At 41.9% G+C, this 21,515-nt stretch overlaps 1 protein-coding gene and 1 long non-coding RNA gene across 4 annotated transcripts in view; one reads left to right on the top strand and one right to left on the bottom strand.

Annotated features, from left to right (window-relative positions):
- Window positions 1-21,515, bottom strand: part of PTPRG (protein tyrosine phosphatase receptor type G) — a 712,019-nt gene that overhangs the window by 434,863 nt on the left and 255,641 nt on the right. The gene's annotated exons all lie outside the window — the stretch shown is intronic.
- LOC115273668 lies at window positions 15,623-18,894 on the top strand. The gene is made up of 2 exons (XR_003900891.1): window positions 15,623-15,795; window positions 18,761-18,894. It is a non-coding gene; the product is annotated as an uncharacterized LOC115273668 (long non-coding RNA).

Genomic DNA, 21,515 nt, shown 5'->3' with positions numbered 1-21,515 from the left:
ACTGAGAAAATAATTGAGACATCGAAGTTAATTTGGTGTATTCCCCTGATGATATGATCATTCTATTCCAAACACTAGAGTGATTATAGGTTTGTTTTTTACACTGAGTGGCAAATTTGAACTCATTTTCTAAGAATAAAATTGCCTGCAGAAGCACTGTGACAGTAGAATACCCTTTCAAAAGAAATGAGATAGGGGCGCCTGGGCGGCTCAGTCGGATGGGTGTCTGAGTTTGGTTCAGGTCATGATCTCATGGCCTATGAGTTCAAGCCCCGCGTCGGGCTTTGTGCTGATGGCTCGGAGCCTGCAGCCTGCTTCAGACTCTGTGTCTCCCTCTCTCTCTCTCTCTCTCTGCCCCTTCCCTGCTCATGCTCTGTCTCTCTGTCTCAAAAATAAATAAACATTTAAAAAGAGAGAGAGAGAGGGAGAGGGGGGCACTTGGATGGCTCAGTCAGTTGAGTGTCTGACTTTGGCTCAGGCCATGATCTCACGGTTCATGTGTTTGAGTCCCGCATGGGGCTCTGTGCTGCGAGCTCAGAGCCTGGAGCCTGCTTTGAAATCTGTGTCTCCCTCTCTCTCTGCCCCTCTCCCTCTCCCGCTCATGCTCTTTCTCTTTTTCAAAAATAAATAAACATTTCTTAAAAATTAAAAGAGAGAAAACTAAGATAAAAGTTGGCCATGGTGTTAATAAAAATGGACTGAAATACATTCACTCGTGAACTGCTGTCCTCCATCCACTTTCCGAAGTAGCTTCTGGTAGGAGTGTGCCACCTATTGTTGCAAAATGAGCTTTTGTATTTGTGGCGTTCCGATTCAGTCCTACAGAAGCAAAGCGTCCTGCTGTCTTTCCGAGGATAATGAGTTTATGTTCCTTCCAGTTGTTCTGTTAGTTCTAAAACCTAACCCACAAATGGACCAGAGAAAATAGCCTTTTTAAAAAAAAATCATTACAATCCAACTGAAGCACGCAGGAGTTTAAGCTGGTGGATCTCAGACAGGGGTGATTTTGCCCCTAAGATATTTGGCAATGTCTGGAGAAATTCACGGATGTCAAGGGAGAGGTGTGGGGGTCCTGGTCTCTAGTGTGCGAAGGCCAGGGATGCTGCCAAGTATCCTACAATGTACAGGGCAAACCCTCACGACAGAGAATGTTCCAGCCCCAAAGTCCCCAGTGCTGAGGTTCAGACAGCCAGGTTTAACTTCAACCAGTGTCACTTCTTCCAAAGGAAGTCCTACTTGATTGCAGGAAAAAATGAAGCAGCAAATTCCACAAACACAGCATTTAAGAGTAGTATACTAATTAAAAGTGGATAAAATGTTAGGAATTACATCAGTCTTCCCAAGATGAGTAAAAAGACACCAGTAACAGCACCAATTAGCAACATAAAATTCAAACATTTTGGGGGCACCTGGGTATCTCAGTCAGTTGAACTTTGGCTCAGGTCATGATCTCACAATTCGTAGGTTCGAGCCCCGTGTCAGGCTCTGTGCTGACAGCTCAGAGCCTGGATCCTGCTTCTGATTCTGTGTGTCCCTTTCTGTGTGCCCCTCCCCTGTTCATAATCTGTCTCTATCTCTCAAAAGTAAATAAATGTTAAAAAAAAAATTCAACCAATTAAAAAAAAATTAAAGCAGGAACGCCTGGGTAGCTCAGTCAATTGAGCATCTCTGCTCATAACTCTTCATTTTGGCTCAGGTCATGATCCCACGGTCATAGGATCGAGCTCCAAATCAGGCTCCAGACTGAGCCTGAAGCCTGCTTAAGATTCAGTCTCTCTCTTCTCTCTGTCTCTATTCTCTCTCATTAACAATTAAAAAATCAAAGCAAATATAACTAGTCTCAAAGCCTTGTAACACATGACACCTCAATGTGAGTTTGTCACTGCTCTCCAAGCTAACTCTCACAACCCTTTAAGCATCATAATTTCTAGTCACTTGAGAATCGTCACCATCAGCACAGTCTGCTGGGGCACAGGCAGTACATGACACGTGTACCACCACTTAGTCTTCCCACCTCTTCCATTCATGGCAGACATCAATGAGTCAGAGTTTCAGAATCTTTCTCACGTGGTGCCCCAATCCATGGAACTGGAATGGGAGGTGCCATCTGGCATTCACGACAGAATATGAGTTCAGGAGGGGGTGTTCAAGTCTTGCCCTGCCACCGGAGGGCTGTAGGAACATAAGCAAGCCACCTGACCTCTCTGAGTCTACTTCCCTCAGGTATAGGACACACATTAGGGAATCTTAAAAGGGGCTTTTAATTCTAACTCTAAGCAAGATGTCACAACATAAGATTTTTGGAGTAATGGGGTATCTGTGGCAGTATTTGCAAACAGCAAAATATTAAATGTCTGAGGCTCTCTGGCGGGAGATGAAGAAGAGATATTAGACACACACAGGAAGATGAGAATAGAGTGAGAATTGACCAGAAAAGGGAATGGTCAACAAACAAAGGGCAATTTTCTATCTTTAATTGTAAGGAGAAAGCATGTAATAGCACACACACGTATGTATACGCACATGTGGGCGCACACACACACACCAGAGGAATTAGATTCTTAAGACCTCAAAGTACATAAGAGCATCACAGAACAGTACGGCATCGACTTAAGATAAATGATGTCACCCTTCTCTGAGGTTCAGTGTCCTAATATACAAAAGGAGCCAATTCTACCTGCCTGGCCCTTCCTCGGGGGACTTCCTCTAGATTAATTACTAAATCTTCAAAGAGCTCCCAAGAGCAGCATGACTGAGTAGCTTATGGACCGACCACACTACAAAATATTACAGAGTTGCAGAGTAGCTCAGTCAAAGCTGCTTGCACCGATCTGGAGAGACACTCATCAACTATGTTCCCAAAAAAAAAGCCAGTTGAGGGGAATGTGCTCAGTATCACCCCATATTCATAAGCAGGAAGACAATGCATCAAAGACAGACATGTGCATATGTATGAACGTGACTGCATTCACTGCAATCATTGCATGTGAATACATGGGTGCACGCAATGAAAAGAAGTGGGGAAGGATGTTTAGCACCGAAGCTGGGGTGGGAAAAAGGCAGCAAAAAATTGTGGGTTAGACTGTGGGCTTCGCTTCAGCATAACTCATCCTTTTGGCTTCTTCTTCAGCTATCTATAGCTTAAAAAGAGAAATCTCATATTTTTAAAAATACCTGCAAAAACCCTTGGTCTTAGAAAGATTAGTGGTTGCCAGAAGTCGGGGGAGTGGGAAGTGGAGAATGGCTGCTTAATGGGCACGGAGGGACTTTTTGGGATAAAGAAAAAGTTCTGGAACTCAATAATGGTGCCAGTTGTATCGTACTGTGAATGTCCTCCATGCCACTGAACTGTACAATTTTTAATGGTTAAAATGGCAAATTTTACGTGATGTGTATTTTTACAATTAACATCATTCTTGGTCTTAATGTTCTCTGTGAGTAAAAGAGATTGACAGCATCCCACTAGGCCACAGTCACTAACACCTCCACCGGGAGGCTTGAAGCATCGAAGGCCACAGTGGTGGGAAGAAAGGAAAGGGACCCTAACAGGCCTTCCAGGGGTAAGAAGAGGTATGTCTGGCTGTGCCCGGAGGCGCATACAGACATTTGCTCCTCCCTAACTCAAGAGAAAGCCAATGGTTCCACAACACCCTGATCTCCAACAGGCATCTCTCCTTAAGCTTTCTTGGCTTAGTGCCTGTCACGCCCCACCCCCACCAGGGCCTTCCAGGACCCCCTGCAAGACTGTGTTCATATAACCTGAGGCTTTCAACCTCAGCAAGCTTCCTAATGTGAGCCCTAAAGCACCACTGAAACTAAATACATGAGAAATAAAAGTAAGAAATTATTATAATTATGTATGTGCTTTACTTCCAAAAAGTCTACCGTACCATACTACTTTATATACCTACAGAATTATAAAGTATACTTTAACACAAACCTTTTAAAGCTGTTTCAAGTCTTTCTTGAAACTGAGTTTTGAAGTTTTACATGGAAGACCAAAATACAGAAAGTAAAATTCTGTTAAGACTCCAAGAAGCCAGATAACTCCAGAATACACTTGGAAAAGCCATCAGACATGGGCAAAAATCCTGTTCTTTCGGAAAGGGTATGACGGCATCTCTGTCTACTCCATGGAAGCATACAGGGGATTAATTACAAAAGACTTAACTTTGTAAATTGCAACGGGATGATCCGTGGTTTTCAGAAAACCTCTTGGGAAAAAAAAAAAAATCCCTGGAGGAAATTAAAGGGAAGAGATCAACTATGACAAGAGTCCAGCTGCCCAGCTGTGACAGCTTTCAATCGTAGGTCACCCTCTACACGATCATGCCTTAAGGTCAGACGCTGCATGGCCAGAGAGCTTAGCAGTCTTTTTTAAGGACCCTCAACATGAGCCTGGGCACAAAACAGGTAAGGACAGGAACAGCATCAAACATGAATATGGTACAGTAACTATGTACTGCTACTGTGCGATGAAAATAAGGAAACTCTACATCCCAGACATCCTATACCTCTATACACCAGCAGCTCTCCAGCTTTACTAGAAAAAGAGGTGGAAATGTTTGATTCGGTCAGTTAAGGGAAAAAAATCTCTAACGCAGATGGAGTTTTGAATCTCAGACTCCCAGGGGCACCATGCAGACATACCTGCAGCCTCTTCCGGTAAACAAGAAGCAAGCGGTATCTCTTCGTGTAGCACAGTAAACACCCCACACCCTCACACTCCACAGCACAGACTGATTGGGTACATGGTGCTCTAACCCGACACTGGACTTAAACCTTAGATAAGTACTGCCCATTCAGAGGGCTCACGTTACACAAACGACCTGTTTGCGTCTTATCACTGTCCCTCCACTAGCATAGCTCTTGAGACCCCTGCACATTGCTAATGCTGTATATCTATTATAGTGTGCAAATAGTCTCCCTAATAGGACACGGGAAAAAAAAAAGTGTGTGTATTATACAGATAAATACATAGATTTACATATTATTTTGTTTTTTTTTTAATTATTTAATGTTTTATTTATTTTTGAGACAGAGAGAAACAGAGTATGAGCAGGGAAGGGGGAGACAGAGAGGGAGACACAGAATCCGAAGCAGGCTCCAGGCTCTGAGCTGTCCGCACAGAGCCCAAATCGGGGCTCGAACCCACGAACTGTGAGGTCATGATCTGAGCTGAAGTCACACCCTCAACTGACTGAGCCCCCTGGGTGCCCCTTATTTTGTTTTTCAAGAAGCGCAGACCTTAATAGGAAAAAATCTCCATGTTTTGAGGTGGAGTATAGGGCAAGGGGAGGGGACGCGGAGTAAACAGAAAAGACAGAGGAAGGTGTTTGCCTACCTCCCTCCACCAACTTCTTGGGACAGACAGACAGATATAGGTATAATCCGACCTACTTTGTGAAGGAAGGAAGGGAGGGAGGGAGGGAGGGAGAAGAAACTGTAGCTAAAATCCTACTTTGGGACAAAATTTCCGTTTAACAATACACATGGCTTAGTGTTTACACTCTGGATTTTTCCAGGTGTTTGTTTTATCTGCTGGCATCATTAGCTCATGAAGACAGATGTCATGTGGAGACAGCTCCCCCCACGTCTCCCATAGAGTCTGCAACACAGTGCCCAGCCCGAGGTAGTTCAGGTGCTCAATAAAAACCTGTTATGTGAACTAAGTGGCTTGGAAACTTGATGCCGAGTCCTGATCTTGGGTGAGCATCCTGGGGAAGCTGAGGGACAGAATCTTGCTTCTTCCCACTGCCAGGGTTTGCTATTGCCTTTGGGTACCAAAGAAATACTCTTTTTTTTTTTCAATTAGACCCATTTTATAGATGAGGAAACCAAAATGGAACAAGTCTACTTCAAAGTGTCTTAAAGAAAACTAAGGGGCCTGGGAGCTAGTTAATCGGCTCACACACCTGAAACGTCTAAGGGTACACTTCGTATGTACACGTATGTATACTTGTACCGTCCTACTGAATACAGAATCCAAGCGTCTCATCACAGAGCCTCTCTCTCTCTTCCCTGCAACTCAGTTCTGCTTTCTGTGCTGGCTCTGCTATCCAGCAGGCCGTCCCCTCTTAAGGAGCCACAATGAGCTCTTCGCTATGTTCCTATCAGCACAGAGGCCTCAACATGGAACGGGCCTTGTGTCGTGGGGGTTTTGAAGAAAAGTATAGAACTGAGTCTTAGACGAGCTTGGGCCACACATCCATCTCTGAACCAGTTAAAGGAGTCCTAAGATCCTACATGCCCATGCCTAGGTCACAGAAGTGTTCCTAGAGCCCAGGGAGGGGAAACAGTGTGGCCTAGAACCCATCAACTTGGAGAGGAAAAAAGAGAAAGGTATAGATATTTCCCCAAAGCCTTTTTATGTAGGGGCTTTCCTGACACCCTACATCAATTATCAACTGCCATAGCAAGATCTCCCAAAACTCAGTAGGTTAAAACATCAATAGGGGCGCCTGGGTGGCTCAGTCAGTTAAGCGTCTGGCTTTGGCTCAAGTCATGATCTCACGGTTCGTGGGTTCGAGCCCTGCATCAGGCTCTGTGCTGACAGCTCAGAGCCTGGAGCCTGCTTCAGATTCTGTGTCTCCCTCTCTCTCTGACCCTCTCCTGTTCGAGCTGCCTCTCTCTTGTCTCTCAAAAATAAATAAAAAACATAAAAATAAAAGAAATTTTAAAAAACATCAATAAACATTCATGATCTGTCATCATCTTCATGGGTCAGTATTTAGCAAGGGCTTAGCTAGTTGGCTCTGCCTTGGGGTTTCTTAGCAAGCCTACAGATAAGATGTCAGCTGGGCCTGTAGTCACTTGAGGCTCAATTTGAACTAGAGATCCAATTTCTCAAGTGGTTCAGTCATATAGCTGCCAAAGGGGTGCTGGGTGTTGGTGGGAGACTCGCTTCTTCCCCAGTGCCCAGTATGGTGGTCAGCTTGTTCAAAAGGAGGCGAAGGAGGAAGCCACATGCCTCGATGGCCTGGACTTAGAAAGGATAAAACAGCGAACAACACTTTAAAAATCCCCACCTTTTAGAGTTTACACCCTACTGTAGGAAGTGGACAATGAGGAAGATAAATGAATAAAATAACTTTTTTGATATTTTTTAATGCTTATTCATTTTTGAGAGAGACAGCAAGAGCAGGGGACAGGCAGAGAGAGGTGGAAACAGAATCCGAAGCAGGCTCCAGGCTCTGAGCGGTCAGCACAGAGCCTGATGTGGGGCTTGAACTCATGGACTGCAAGATCATGACATGAGCCTAAGTCAAATGCTTAAATGACCGAGCCACCCAGGCGCCCCTAAAATAATTTAAATAGTGTTAAGTTCTGGGGAGTCTGGGTGGCTCAGTAGGCTCAGCATCCAACTCTTGATTTCAACACGGGGTTTGTGAGACTGAGCCCCAAGACAGGTTCAGCACTGACAGCATGGAGCCTCCTCGTGATTCTCTTTCTCCCTCTCTCTCCACTCCCCCTCTACTCCCACGTGGGTACACTCTCTCTCTTTCTCAAAATAAACTTTAGATAGGTAGGTAGGTAGGTAGATAGATAGATAGATAGATAGATAGATAGATAGATAGATGTAACTTCTAAGGAGAAAAAGTTAAAGCAGAAGTATGAGAAGGTTGAAATTTTTGGTTAAGGTGTGTGCCAGCTTTAAAAGGGCCCCCAATGATCCTCACCTCCTGGTTTTTACAGGCTTTTCTAGAATTTTCACACAGAGAAGCAGTGCTTGTTTGGGTGACCAGTAGTCACTGGCACACGTGACAGCATGTGACGTCTAAGAGGATGGAAGGCTCATCCACTCACCTCTCAGAGACCTTTCAGTGCTCATCTTAATAATTGTAACATCACTGAAGCTACAGGCTGCCAGTATATGAGCTCATTTTCTTACACTGTTCAGGTAAGGACCTATGAATTGTGGAAGTGTGGACACATCTAAGCCCAGACCTGCATCTTAATGTCAGATTCAGTTTTTAAGTTGTTACCCCGGTAGCACGCCCATCTTATAATCACTGTACAACAGGCTGGAAATAGAAGCCGCCATGACAGCTTCTCAAGAAAGGTCAATATCATCCTCATTACAACTGTAGAACTGATCATGAAAAGAGAAAGTCAGACCTCTTGTTAAAGCACGACGAACAAGCAAAATGCCTCCTTATCAAAGATTATGTTTAGGGAAGGGTAGAGGCATGGAGAGAAAATGACTATCGAGTGTTGTCATTAAACATCTTAGAAAGAAGGCAAAATACAGACAGTTTTGTTAAATTCTTTAAAATCCAATCCCTAAATCATCAGAAATCTTTTTCAACCAAACAAAAATACAGGCTCAATTGACACTGATACTGCATGTTGTCCGTTCCTGCATAATAAAGTAAGTTGAAGCCACAAACATTTATTCCATCCCTGTTTCTGAGGGTCAAACCTCTGGAGCCCCATGGTCTAAAGCACTAGAAAACTATGTGACTCCAATTTAGAGCCACACCTTTTAATTTTCTACTTTCAAAATTATGCTGTTGAAGGCAAAAGAGAAAGAACTGATTGCACTAGCCATTTGAGAACCCCAATCAGAATACTTTTCTCTCATTATAAATAAGGAACCACGAATCCAAGAATAATTCCAAGTCTCCTGGTGCCAATTCTCAGCCATTTTCAAGTTCAGTGTGGTTTATTATTATTATTATTATTATTATTATTATTACTATTGATTTTTGAGAGAGAGCATGCGTGAGTGAGGGGTCAAAGAGAGAAATAGAAACATCTAAGTGCATTTCGGGTCTTGTGGAGTTCTCTCACATACCATCCCCCATTTCATTAAGTTTGCCACATCCACACCAATCACAATTAGCTGTACCCAGGATTCAGGTGGCCACAGGAAATCACATTCTCCTAACTAACGGTGCCGCATCCTATTTTATTTCAAAGCCATGTCCCAAGGAAAGCTTTCAAATACCTTAAATCATATGGTGCTCTTTTTCCTCAATGACACCTAGCTTTTTGATGCATTTCCAGCTTATAAAATAAAGCCCTATAAAATTATTCATGAATTTCCCAGGCAGCAGGTTCCAATAATTTATGCAGGTAAGAAATGCATAAATGAAACCATCCACCATTACACTCCTTTGAAAGCACTAATTGTGGCAGTGGTTTTATAAAGAATGTTATCTATTTCCATCCTGTACAAATTTAGGAGAAACTGTGGTTTCCTGTTCCAGGGTGTTGTCCAAAAATGAGTCCACAGAAGTCTGCAAAAATAATCCTTGGCGGTTTTGTTTCGAGAGGAATACTTGGAGTGTTTCCCGTGGAGAAAGGAAATGGGCTTGTCCTGACTGCAAAAGGTCCCGTGTGCTCCCAAGACTGCAAGAACAAACACAATTTTGGTTCTAACAATGTTTCATGAAATCATTCTTCCGCAAGCTCTCGAGCAGGGAGCCTGTGCTGTGATATCAGATAAGCATCCCCACTGTTCTCCAGCCACTCGGATTGGGTTAGGAAGACTTCCCGCAACCTCAGTTTCCCCATCTCTGTTACAACATGAGGAATACACCTGCCTCTTTGTAAGATTTGGTGTAAGGGTCAAAACGAATGTTCTGTGCTTAGCAGAATGCCTGGCACACAGTAGGGCACAGTAATGGTTTTATTGATAACACATATCTATCTGTATATATTTATAAACAGAGTATTAGGATTGGGTACCAACCAACCCAAGGAACGCTATACTGAGCTATTTAAGGAAGAGCTTTGATATTCTATATTCTGTATTCATTATTGCAATGACTTCAGCGTAACAAAACCCGAAATGAACAAAAAGAGTCTGAAATAACAATTCTAATATGAAAAGATAACATAACTTTTCAAGATCATATTAGCCACTATAAAAGGTATATTAAAGATAACTCTGCAGGATAACCCACTTTTAAAAGAACACCCTTAACTGAAACAGGTTTAAAAAGCAATGCAAACAGTCCTCCAGCATTTCCCCTCCAACTCTGACTCACTGAAGGCCAAGTTTGCCCACAGAGGCATTTCAGGGCAGGAAGTTGCTGCTCCAAGGTCAGGTGCACAGATTGTTTCACTTGACCACGGAACCGGAGAGGCCGACCAGCATCCAAGATAGAGCCTCTTGAAGAGTGGACAAAGAGCGCAGAGAGAAGGGTGGCGTCGCCCCCTCAGAGGTCATGGCCACCTCTAGCAAACCCGCAAGCCCCATCCAGGAGGACAGGCCATCGCAGCAGGGGGGTGTTAATGTCTAGTCCAGGGCTGGGGAGCCTTCCCCTGTCAGCTGGGTGAGCTGAGCCTCTCACAGGACAGGTCCTACGGCCAAAGCAACGGGTGTAGAGTGTAGAGAGTTTCGTCATCCGTCCTGGGCCATGGCCCTCGCACATGGAGAAGCAGTGACAACACCAGAGCTGGGAAGCCTCAGCTGCCCATCTATTTACAGCTTGGGATAGGGGCGAGGAGTCAACGCCAGCATGTTCCGATAGTCTGAACGAGACAATAAGGGGGGAACGGCAGAGCTGGATACAAAAGGAACCTCTATATATGGAACATAATTATGTAAGAGTGTAACGGCGGAGGCACAAGGAGAGCTACCCTGCGCATTAGACAAGGGTGTCTTGGCTTCTCTCTCCATCGCTGCCAGAACAGGAAGTCCTCCTGAATATTTGGCTGTCTGACCAGCCCCGTTTTTAAGGCAGAGCTTTTTCTTTTCTTTTTTTTTTCCCTTTTTAAATCGTTTATGTGTCTTGCCCTGGATTTCAGGACAAAGAACATACCTCATAAAACTCATTCAACCTTTTGTAGGCTTTTTAAAGCTTCAACTTGAGGGGCGTGGGCAGCCTGGAATCTTCCAAGGAGTACTGTCCACGTGAACGTTCTACAAGGAGAGCTGTGTTCTCCATCTTCACCACCCAGTACAGGCGACACACGCCGCATGTGGCTGGCTCATGAGGCTGGCTAGAGAGACTCCTTGCATTGCTCTGCTAGGGCTGGATGACAAAATATCACAAGCCAGACCTCCGAAGACACTGAAATCCACTGTGTCAAGGTGCTGGAGGCCAGAGGTCCAGAGATCAAAGGGTGAGTAGGGCTGATTCCTTCTGTGGACTGCTAGAAGCCTCTGCCCCAGGCCTCTCTCCCAGGGGCTGGTCGTTTGCTGCCCATCTTCGGCAATCCTGGGCTTGTAAGAAGCATCACCCTGTTCTCTGCCTTCGCCTCCACGTGGCATCCCCCGTGTATATATCCTGTCTCCCAACTTTCCCTTTGATAAGGACACTAGTCATCCTGGATTAGGGGTTCCTCGTACCCCAGAACGTTCTCATCTTAACTAATTACAGCTACGATACCCCCATTTCCAAGTAAGATTCCGATCTCAGGGAGTAGGAGCAAGGACTTCAACATATAAATTCTGAGGAAGTACAATTCAAACCAAAGAGCGGAGGAACTTAATTCTGATTTTATTTTATTCTAATTAATTTGAATTGAAATAATCACATATGGCTGCTACTGTACTGGACAGCATAGCCCCAAAATCTCTTCTCTAAATTCAGAGAGGCAAAGTACTTGTACTTTTTTTCAAGGTCAAAGAGCCTCTAGGTCAGGATGAATCAGATGTGGAATATTTTTACTCCAAAGCCTATGCTTTGAGCTGGTCCAACAGCTGTTTCCATTACAAATTAACTTCCGTAACTCTCCTGGGACATACAACAGTCACATGGATGGCTACACTCCTAGCTGCCTCTTTTGGGAAGACAATTCATCACGCAGATATTAATTGCTATTATAGGGATTAATTACTTGCTCTTGTAGCTTTAGGTCTTAACAATGTAACAATAATTATCTCTTAAATAGTACATGTGTAAATAATAAAATATAGCCATTCAAATTTTCCCAACATTTATCAGACATGATACACTGAAATGAGTGCTCTGTACAGATATTCTCTAATCCTGACATTTATTATTAGTATTGTCCCTATTTAAAGGAGGAGCAAACTGAGGCCTTCAGAGGTCTAGTGACCGGCTTCCATTTACAGAGCAAATGAATGGTCCCCAACTCACAACTTGCAGGATTCCAAAATTCTCTCCCTAAACCATCCAGCTGTAGGATTTCATACAATTTATCAATATGCTTATGCGCCGGTAACATAATGGAAAATACTACACTTTACGGCAGGAAGTTTTCACAGCCTCCAAAGGGGCTCACCTTACAAAGAGCCCATGCCACAGGCCTCAGAGAAGCAAAACACTTCCTTTTCTCATCTTCCGCAATACACATCCTTTACCCTGAGGGTGCTCCTTGAAGATAATTCTGGTGAGGAAGGTTTAGCTCAAGTAATGGCTTTGCATGTAAGTTTAAGGATGAAGTGTGTGATTTTAAAAAACGACATCATGGCTTTTCAAGGGGAAAATTGAAACGTTATTTCAAGTCCCCAGATAATAAGATCAATAGACAACTTCCCAGTGGAGGCATTTGCCTTTGACTGACTAAAGCAACAGTCTCTGCAGTTTGCCTCAAGAGGCCACCCCACAGTTTAATCGTCCTCACTGTTAGGTTTTTTTGTCCTGGTCTATAGCTTAAAATTCTCTCTGTTAAATTTCAACATGGTAACCACAAGCTGCTCTCCCAAATAATCGACCTCTCTCAGCGTTTCGCACCCACTAAGAACCCTTGATCAGTAACTGTTCATTCACCGAGCTCCTACCAGTAACCTACAAGGTGCCTTTCAAATCCCTGTTACTTTGAAAACAACAAAAGAGGAACATGAAACAATCTCTACCCACAAGATGCTTAAAATGGGCTGCCAGAGAAAGTGTGACAACCCTCAAAGAAACAGAATGCCAAAATGAATGGATCAATTTCCCCTTGAGTCATAAACAATCATGTGAGAAATGGATATTGAGTACTTACTATGTGATAAGATTAGGAAGAGAGCAGCAAAGAAGTTAGATACAGCCTTCCCTAGTTTATTTAGACCTAAAGACCTTTCAACATCACAATATTTATTGTGGCTTTATCTCCCAACCATCGGGTCACTTAATATACTTTTCAAGTTACACAGTGATACAATTCAAGAAACTAGGGATGTCAGAGTTAGCAAATAAAACACAGATGTCCAGTTAAAGTCTGAACCTCAGATAAAAGACAAATACATATATTTCTTTCTTAACATTAAGTATGTCCTATATTTTATCTGGCAAACCGAACATACTGTTTGGCCAATAATATTAAGTTGCAAAATAAATATGAAACGCAGGTTTCCGCGCCAGACCTCTTACAGTTAATAACTTCCCGGCAAATTACCACGGAGCAATTCTCATGTCTGAGTGTGGAAATGTGAAACAGGACACTTGTTGTGAATGCCTCCCTCCTGGGTGGACACAAAACGGGAGACATCACTAAAATTTTGTTTATGAAGTTGCAGTTTCTGGTTTTCTATGATAAGTGTAGTTACAGGAAACAATGCAGTATTAAAGACAGGGAGAGATAAGTAAGTCTGTCTTTGAGTATGCTATCATACCCTGTACCACATCTAATCCAAAAAAGACAAGGTTAGAAATCTGTCCCTCCAAACATCTATCACTTCTATGTGCATCCATCACACAGCAGCAGTACAATTTCTTATTGTATCTAGAGAAAACGCCATGCTTGTGAAAAGCAGTGGATTAACTCCAACATCGATGTGCATACCGAGGCAAAAACACATGCCTAGATTCTCTCACCAGCCTGGTAAGCAGCATTCTTTGGCTCACGTCTTCAATCTTGACCCTAGTCGGTACCAGAGATATCCACGAGGGAGGAAAGTCCAATCACTACATGTGTCCCTTGTATTCCATGGCCAAAGAAACAATATTCCGAGGGTCCACATTCAAGCAACCCAAAGTAGATTTAGTCTGTGTACAAGCACTCTCTTACATGCTGCTTCTTTCTTCTGTTACAATGAAACTTTCCTTCTCTTCCTGATGACCCAAACACAGGACGTTTCCTGAACTCCCTCACTGCAGTGTAGGAGTAGACAAAAGAAATCAGGTAGCTCAATAGAATGTGGCAGAAGTCAAGTGCACCACATCTAGGCCTGACCCATACTAGGCTCCCAAGCGAGATGGGGATACAGAGCTACAAGACAGAAGTCTGGGTCTGTGAATGAAAACCTGGACCAGCATTACTAACTCTACAGGAGTTAAACACGAACAGTCCTATTCTGTTGAACTCCTGAGATTTGAGAACTTGTGACAGCCACTAGCATTACTGATACATTCCCAAGCCCTCGCAATGCAAATAGAAATCCAAACTACATTTAATGAAATGAAATTTAATGAAATCTCTCTGTAATTCTGTCACCCCAGCCCGAATTAGAACATTTCTCTGTGTTAGAGAGGGGAAAAATCTCTTTTATCTCAGTTTCATACAGACTCATTCTGCAATGAAAATCCCGTTTTGCTAGACATGTCCATTCAAATTTTCACCCGCCACGTTACCACCATTATTTAGAAGTCTACAATTCACTGGAACAAGAATCACCAGAAAGAATCTGAAAGGAGAAAACAAATATCGTGGGTCTGCATGACAAGAAAATCCATATATCTAAATACTAGACCCTGCACAAACATTAAATAAGGATTAGATAAAGGCCTAAAAACAGACCGAAGTACAAGGGGAAAATACAAAAAATACAAAGGAATATAGGATAGTCCCTACCCTCAGAGAGTCTTTTGAAATAACTCACAAGGAAAAGTCAACTAAAATGTTTTGGTGACAAAGTTAAAATGCTGATTAGACTGGTATGTAAGGCATTTTAATAATTTTGGCAGTTTCCAAATTCTTCAGTCCTTCCCAAATCCAAGAGGTATAGCCCTGGAGCAGTTTTCCTCTCTTTATTACCATAGCAAAAATATTGACATTATTGGCAGGATTCCATTGACTAGAAAAGATTTTTTTCCTCACAAACTCTGAAATCTTAGCTCAAATCCTTCGCTAACAGAGTTAAATGAAATACATTATTAGTTGATGCCGACACATGATACCCAAGGTGCTCCAGCAGAAAATCTCTTAAAAAAATTGAATGTTTCCTTAAAAAAATAATAAAGTTCGCCAACCTATCAATTCCATTCATGAAGAATGCTGCCAAACTCAAGCAAAGTAAAATAACCTTCCGGTTCATGTCCATGTTATGGATCACTTAGAAAATTCCTATTTATGGCTACTAAGGAATACCATTCTAAACCTTCCTTTCAGGCGTAACTTCAAAAAGGAAGGTGGAAAGTTTAATTACCTCTCATTTTTAAGTCAACTTATTTAATGTACAATTTACATAAAATAAAATCCGCTCATTGTTAAGGGTACAATTTGATTTAATGAAATCCTATAATTATATAACCAGCACTACAATCAAGTTACAGAACATTTCCATAACCCAGCATGTGCCCTCATGCCCCTTGTGGTTCATTTTCTCCCTGGTACCTGTAGACGACACATCTGATTTTCATCATTAAGAGTTTTATGTTTTCCAGAATTTTCTAGAACCGGAATCCTACATGATGTCATGAAAGAGAATGACATCATCTTTTATGCCTGGCTTCATTAACTCAACATGCTTTTGAGATTCATCTATGTTGTTGCATGTATCTGTGCTACATTTCTTCCTATGGCTGAATGGAATTTCCTGTATGGATTGTACCACATACCATTGATCTACTCAGTAGATGATGGACACTGAGCTGTCTCTAGTTTCTGCCAATTATGGACATTTCCATACAAGTTTCTGGTGGCCCTCACTGTTTTGATTACTATCACTTTACAGTAAGTCTTGAAATCAGCTAGTTTCAGTCATCCAACTCTTCTTTTTCAGATTATGTTGGACTCTCCTAGGTCCTGTGTATTTCCAATAAATTTTAGAATTAGGTTGCCAATTTCTTAAATTTTGTTAATATTTATTTATTTTTGAGAGAGAGAGAGACAGAGTGTGAGCAGGGAAGGGGCAGAGAGAGGGAGACACAGAATCTGAAGCACCCTCCAGGCTCCAAGCTACTGGCACAGACCCTGATACGGGGCTCAAACTCAGGAACCATGAGATCATGACCTGAGCCAAAGGTGGACTCTTGGCCAACTGAGCCACCCAGGGGTCCTGCCAATTTCCATAAAAAGGCATGATGGGTGAAATTTTGTCTGCCTAGAATCTACACATCTACTTCTAGCTGTAATTCTAAGAGATTCCAATGTTTGGATTCCCAATCTAGCCTGTCTTCTACCCCACACCTCTGTCTACCCTGACACGGTGAATTTTAGACAGAGCTCCTAAACCATCAGGCTGGCATGGAGTAAGGATAGTTTTGGGCCTCTCAGTGGGTTGGACCCTTCTCTTTCAGCTCTCCAAGGCTTCCACAAGACTGGTCCAAGCCTTCCACAGGACTCCTGCACCTTCCTAGCTACATAGCCTTTGCCTTTAACTTGGTGGTGGCTCACACTTCCATCTTGGTTCCCCCAGAAATACTCGATGCACCCCAAACTACATCCAGGAAGCTCCCGTAGGCTCTTGGTCCTCTGCCTTCAGCACCTGGGAACATCTTTTCAGGGAGATCATGCCACCTACCTCAATCTCACACTGAGGCAGTGAGGAGGAAGGAAGAGGACACAGTCCAACCACGGCAAGCCCCTTCACCAATCCATAGTATTCTCGTTGTCCTCTGCCTTTACTTAATTTCAATTAGTAAAATGCCAATGGATAGAACCACCTAATTGTTCTTTTTTTGGTGCCATTTCCTAAGCACGAAAACATTTCTCAGGGGCCACAAGATTGGGGAAGTGGGGCTAAGTTTAATCACATCTTTGACTTGACAGTCAAGGATTCAATAAAAAGGTTTAAAAAGAGTCCACCTTGTACCTCCAGTTAGTTCAATGCCCCATTAGTCCGAGTAATACCTTTATACCTACAGGACAAAGATATTTTTTTTCCTCCTTTTAAAAGAAAAAAAAAAAAAACTCACAAAATTAAATCACTTTAAAGAAAGCAACAGGCTCTTAATTTCTCCATCTGGAGTGTACACTGGAAGTCCTCACATTAATTCATGTCCTTTCAACAACCATATGAGTTGGAAAGCCAAATAAATGGTATTTCTCCCCTCACTACGACTATCTTACTACATACAAAACACCTCTTTAACATTTTGGGGTTTAATTTCTGTAACAGTCGCAATGTTTGAGATGATGCTTTTTTATTTTTTCTATTTGTGTTGTACATGGTAAAATGATCATGGGATGGATAAAAGATATGGGAAAAACAACAGAGATACTTACCTGAAGTTTAACTGTGTCTTGTATATTTGTTTACTTACAAACTGTCTGTCTCAACACTAATCCTCCCTCCTCCAAGGTAAACTCTGAAAAACAAAACACCTTCTTGTCCCATTCATCTACACCCAAAAAGTTCCGAGCCAGGATTCGGCGCTCAGTGGTTCTTTGATGAATAAAAGAATATGTATCCCATCTCAAATCAAATGACCACAGCAAGAAATGGCTGCACAATTCACACTCTGACATCATTTCTGATAAACCCCAAATCATCCTTATTGTACACTTATTAACTGCTTATTAAATCACTTAAGTTTAAGAGATGAAAGCCTATTTTTTGTCGCCTTAGAACAATTAACATACATATGCCCAAGTCATAATTTGATATGTAAGGCATTCACTTTTTAGGTAATATGAGCTTACAACCCTCAATATTCAAACGTCAAAGATCCAGTAACTCGATGAATACAGATCAAAATGGATTCTGGATATGTAGAGAATCCACAAAGAATGTTCTTAAGAAAATTAATTATATGTAGTCAAAAAATTAAAAGTGATCTAAATGACTACAGCACACACTTATCAATTAAGACACAATCCCACCAATTCACACGGTTTAGCCAATTAAACACCTTAACACAACCAGGAAATGCTATGACAATATGAGGGAGATGCAGACACATATCTAATACATATGTGCATATAAATTGTTAAGTGTATATAGAAATATATGTGTGCTATATTCCCTAAATTCTAAGACTCCATGAATTCTGAAATACACAGTCATTTTAATAGCAAGTTTATTGGAGGAAAAGAAAATAGCACCACATAAAATACACATGACTCTGAAATGCATTAGGGGTATAAAATAAGGAAAATGTGTGAGGACGGTGAGTTTTATAATGAGATAAACACTGTATGGAGGTCGGAATACGAGGGTGAGAGCCAACAGAGTGCCTAGACAGAGCACCAGAATAAAATCCACAAAACATCAAAAGCAATTATTTCCTTAATGTAATTAATTGTTATTTTTAGGTCTCTTAAGTTTTTCTCTATTTTCCAACTTCTCTATAGTGAGCACACATCGCCTCTATAATCTTAAAAATAAATTTCACCATAAGATATTTTTGCAGCATTTTTTCAAGCCAAAAAGTCATGTTGCTAGGTAAAGTTGTGTTAGGCAAAGTCCTATCTTTTCCTTTCAAGCCACAACTCTGTCAAGCTCGGTTTAACACCTCTCTGGCCAAGGCTCTTGGAGCTGGTCCACCCCCAACATTCCCCTCTTCTGCCAGCTAAAGAATATTTACTGTTTTACTATAGTTTGTTTCTGAATTTACTTTCCTTGCTGACCTGGGATGTCCAGGAGCAGCCGGACATATTTTTAAAGACAAAGAACAAAATCACAGAACAATTCTCTTCTGTCCACGGCTGTCCGTGCACCTGAAATAACAGTCTTACTTTTATTTATTCTACACAGGCCAATCTCCCTCCAGATCCAAGTAACAGTAAATACATTTCGGGTGTAATCAACTCAAGAGTTATTTAACAGAGCAAATGCATCAAGTAAGTTTTTCCGAGCACCAATAAAAATGATAATTTCCTGTGAAACAAACATCCCTATTTCTGTCCTCGGTGATGTTTCTTACTACAGTTCAGCTTTTTTAAATCCATCAATGAAAGTTATTTATTATCTTCCACACATGATTTACCTTGTGGGTTATAGATTTGCTTCATTACATTACAAAGCTCCTGATAGAAACGTGTATACCAGAAACCTGCATACTTCTCCCAATCTTTATGGAATTCATAAAGCACTAGGTTCCCAGACATTTTAATTAGTACGTGCCAACTTCACACTATTGTTCACTTAAAGACTAGCCCATTAAGCATGAAAAGCTTGGATTTTATATAGTTCCTTTTTAAATGCAATCTCTCAGAATTCTGGAAACAAAGACACTAATAACATGCTATCAATTTTATTTACAGAAACACAAGACAGGAACTAATTCCAAATGACAGTTTTAGGAGGAGAAAGCAAATGAAAAAAGAAAAAGCTCAGGGAGAATTATGAGATATACTCCATTTCTCAATTTTTGACCAGTCGTTTGATAAAGAATATCATGGTGCTACTTGAAATAAAATGGAGTCAATGATTTGTAAAAAGTTTTTCTAACTTGACATTTGGTTCAAAAGAGTCAGTCTACACCAGCGAATTTAAGTTCGTCACTCACTTAAGGGATCTAATCTTTACTTAAGGGATTTGTAGCCCTTAATTGCTATATAGATTTTGTTGTTATTGTTGTTGTTGTTGTTGTTGTTTTATCTTAGACAGAGAGGAGGGGCTGGGGAGAGACAGAGAGATAGTGAGAGAGAGATTTTAAGCAGGCTCCACACTTTAGCATGAAGCCTGACACAGGGCTGTATTCCACAACCCTGGGATCACGACCTGAGCCAAAATTGAGTCAGAAACTCAACCAACTGGGCCACCCAGCTCTATGCAGAGTTTTAAAGAAGAAATGGTTTCAGTCTCCACGCAGGCCAGCATAACACATCCAAGGCACTCTGTTGTTTCATGTTAGGCCAGGCCTGCAAAGCGTTAAAGTGGCTGAATCAAGATCATGGAAAACTCAAGGGCATGTTATAAAGTACTAGGAAGTTTTACCAGGCAATGTTATTTTGTAATTAAATCTAAAAGGGATCTTACAAACAAAAAGTAAGAAGTATATATACTTAGGTAGCCTTAGTTTACAGTTAGGCCCAACCTCATTTTATAAAACGAACAAGTCTTCAATTGATCTGAGGCCGCTCAATAGCACCACCTTCCCAAGTTCACTGTTCCTCATATACTAAGTTGAAGACAAGAGTTGTGGTACCTTTACCATTCATTGTAGATTTCCGGCTTCTTGGTCCGGTTTCCTCCCATTTCCCAAATCTGGAACTTCAGGCCAGTCATTTTAACCTTGCCTGGCTATGGACTGCATCATGTCCCCTCCAAAATATGTATGTTGAAGGCCTAACGCCTAATGTGATGGTACATGAAGACAGGAATTTAAAGAGGCAATTCAGAATAAATGAGGTCATAGGGATGGAGCCCGAATCCAGCAGGACTGATGTCCCTGTAAGAGAAATCACAGAGGCAAGAGCACAGGAGGTCACAGAATGTTGATGGAAGTCAGCGAGTCAAGAGGTGAGGCCTCAAGAGACACTGAAGCTGACCACACCTGGATGTTGGACTTTCAGCCCCCTTTCACTATGAGGAAAAAAACAAATCTCTCGATTAAGCCAACCAATGTTTGGTACTTTGGTACGGCAGCCCTGGCATGCTAAGGTACCTAGCTGCAGTTCTTTCACCTATTTTTGATGATCCCTCAAAATCAAACACTGAAAGCATCATGTAGTTGAAAACTAAAAAAGCATTAAGCAAGGTGCGTGGAAGACATTAAGAGCATAGTAAATATAGCAGCTGCTGTACTTAGTATCATTATCCCTAAATGAAGTTGGCAGGCAGAAAAAATGATAGCTGACTGGTCTGTTCTAGAATCAAGCCTTCCATCCTTGAACACCAACACCAGATCCCAGACTCTTACAATACTAGACCACATTCACTTCCACCGTTTATTTCCAACCACTCACTACGTGCTACATAATAGTCACATAAGGTGAGGGGACCCCATACCAGAGAAGAGGAAATAGACAAGAGGTATATACTCGAACAAAGGCAAACCCAAAGAACAAGGCTTTGGAAAGAAGAAGAGAAGACTAGGAAGGTCTCACTTACAAACGGCTCCCAGCCACATCTCTAAGAATAATGCCTGACAACATCCAAAGTGCCATGAACTTGCAGTGGGGCCTGGGTATCTATTTTGCTCGACAGTAATCCTCACGGAAAGCCAGGTTTGAGAACCACTGATGTAAATTTGAGGAGGCCAACAAGGTCACACCATCAAGGACCTGAAGGGCAGCAAGGACCTGATCCAACTGAGAAACAAAATGGACTCCATGGTAGAACCCCAAATACAGGAAGAACTGACCAGAAGCCAATATAGTAACTTAACATTTTCTTCAAAGAGAACCCTGAGGTAGAATCACAGCAATACAACCACTGTAAGCAGAACAGCTGCCTATCTCTGCCAATGCAAGAGAGACCTGGAAAGTGCCAACCTGGCCAGCATAATTCTGAACAACACAAGTGTAAGTAATCTTTCAATGGACCTGACACCTATAATGCTGGA

This window comes from Suricata suricatta, chromosome 12, assembly GCF_006229205.1.
Source record: "Suricata suricatta isolate VVHF042 chromosome 12, meerkat_22Aug2017_6uvM2_HiC, whole genome shotgun sequence".
Taxonomy (NCBI): domain Eukaryota; kingdom Metazoa; phylum Chordata; class Mammalia; order Carnivora; family Herpestidae; genus Suricata; species Suricata suricatta.
The sequence above is the reverse complement of the archived record's forward strand: the minus strand, read 5'-3'. Positions and strand labels throughout refer to the sequence as shown.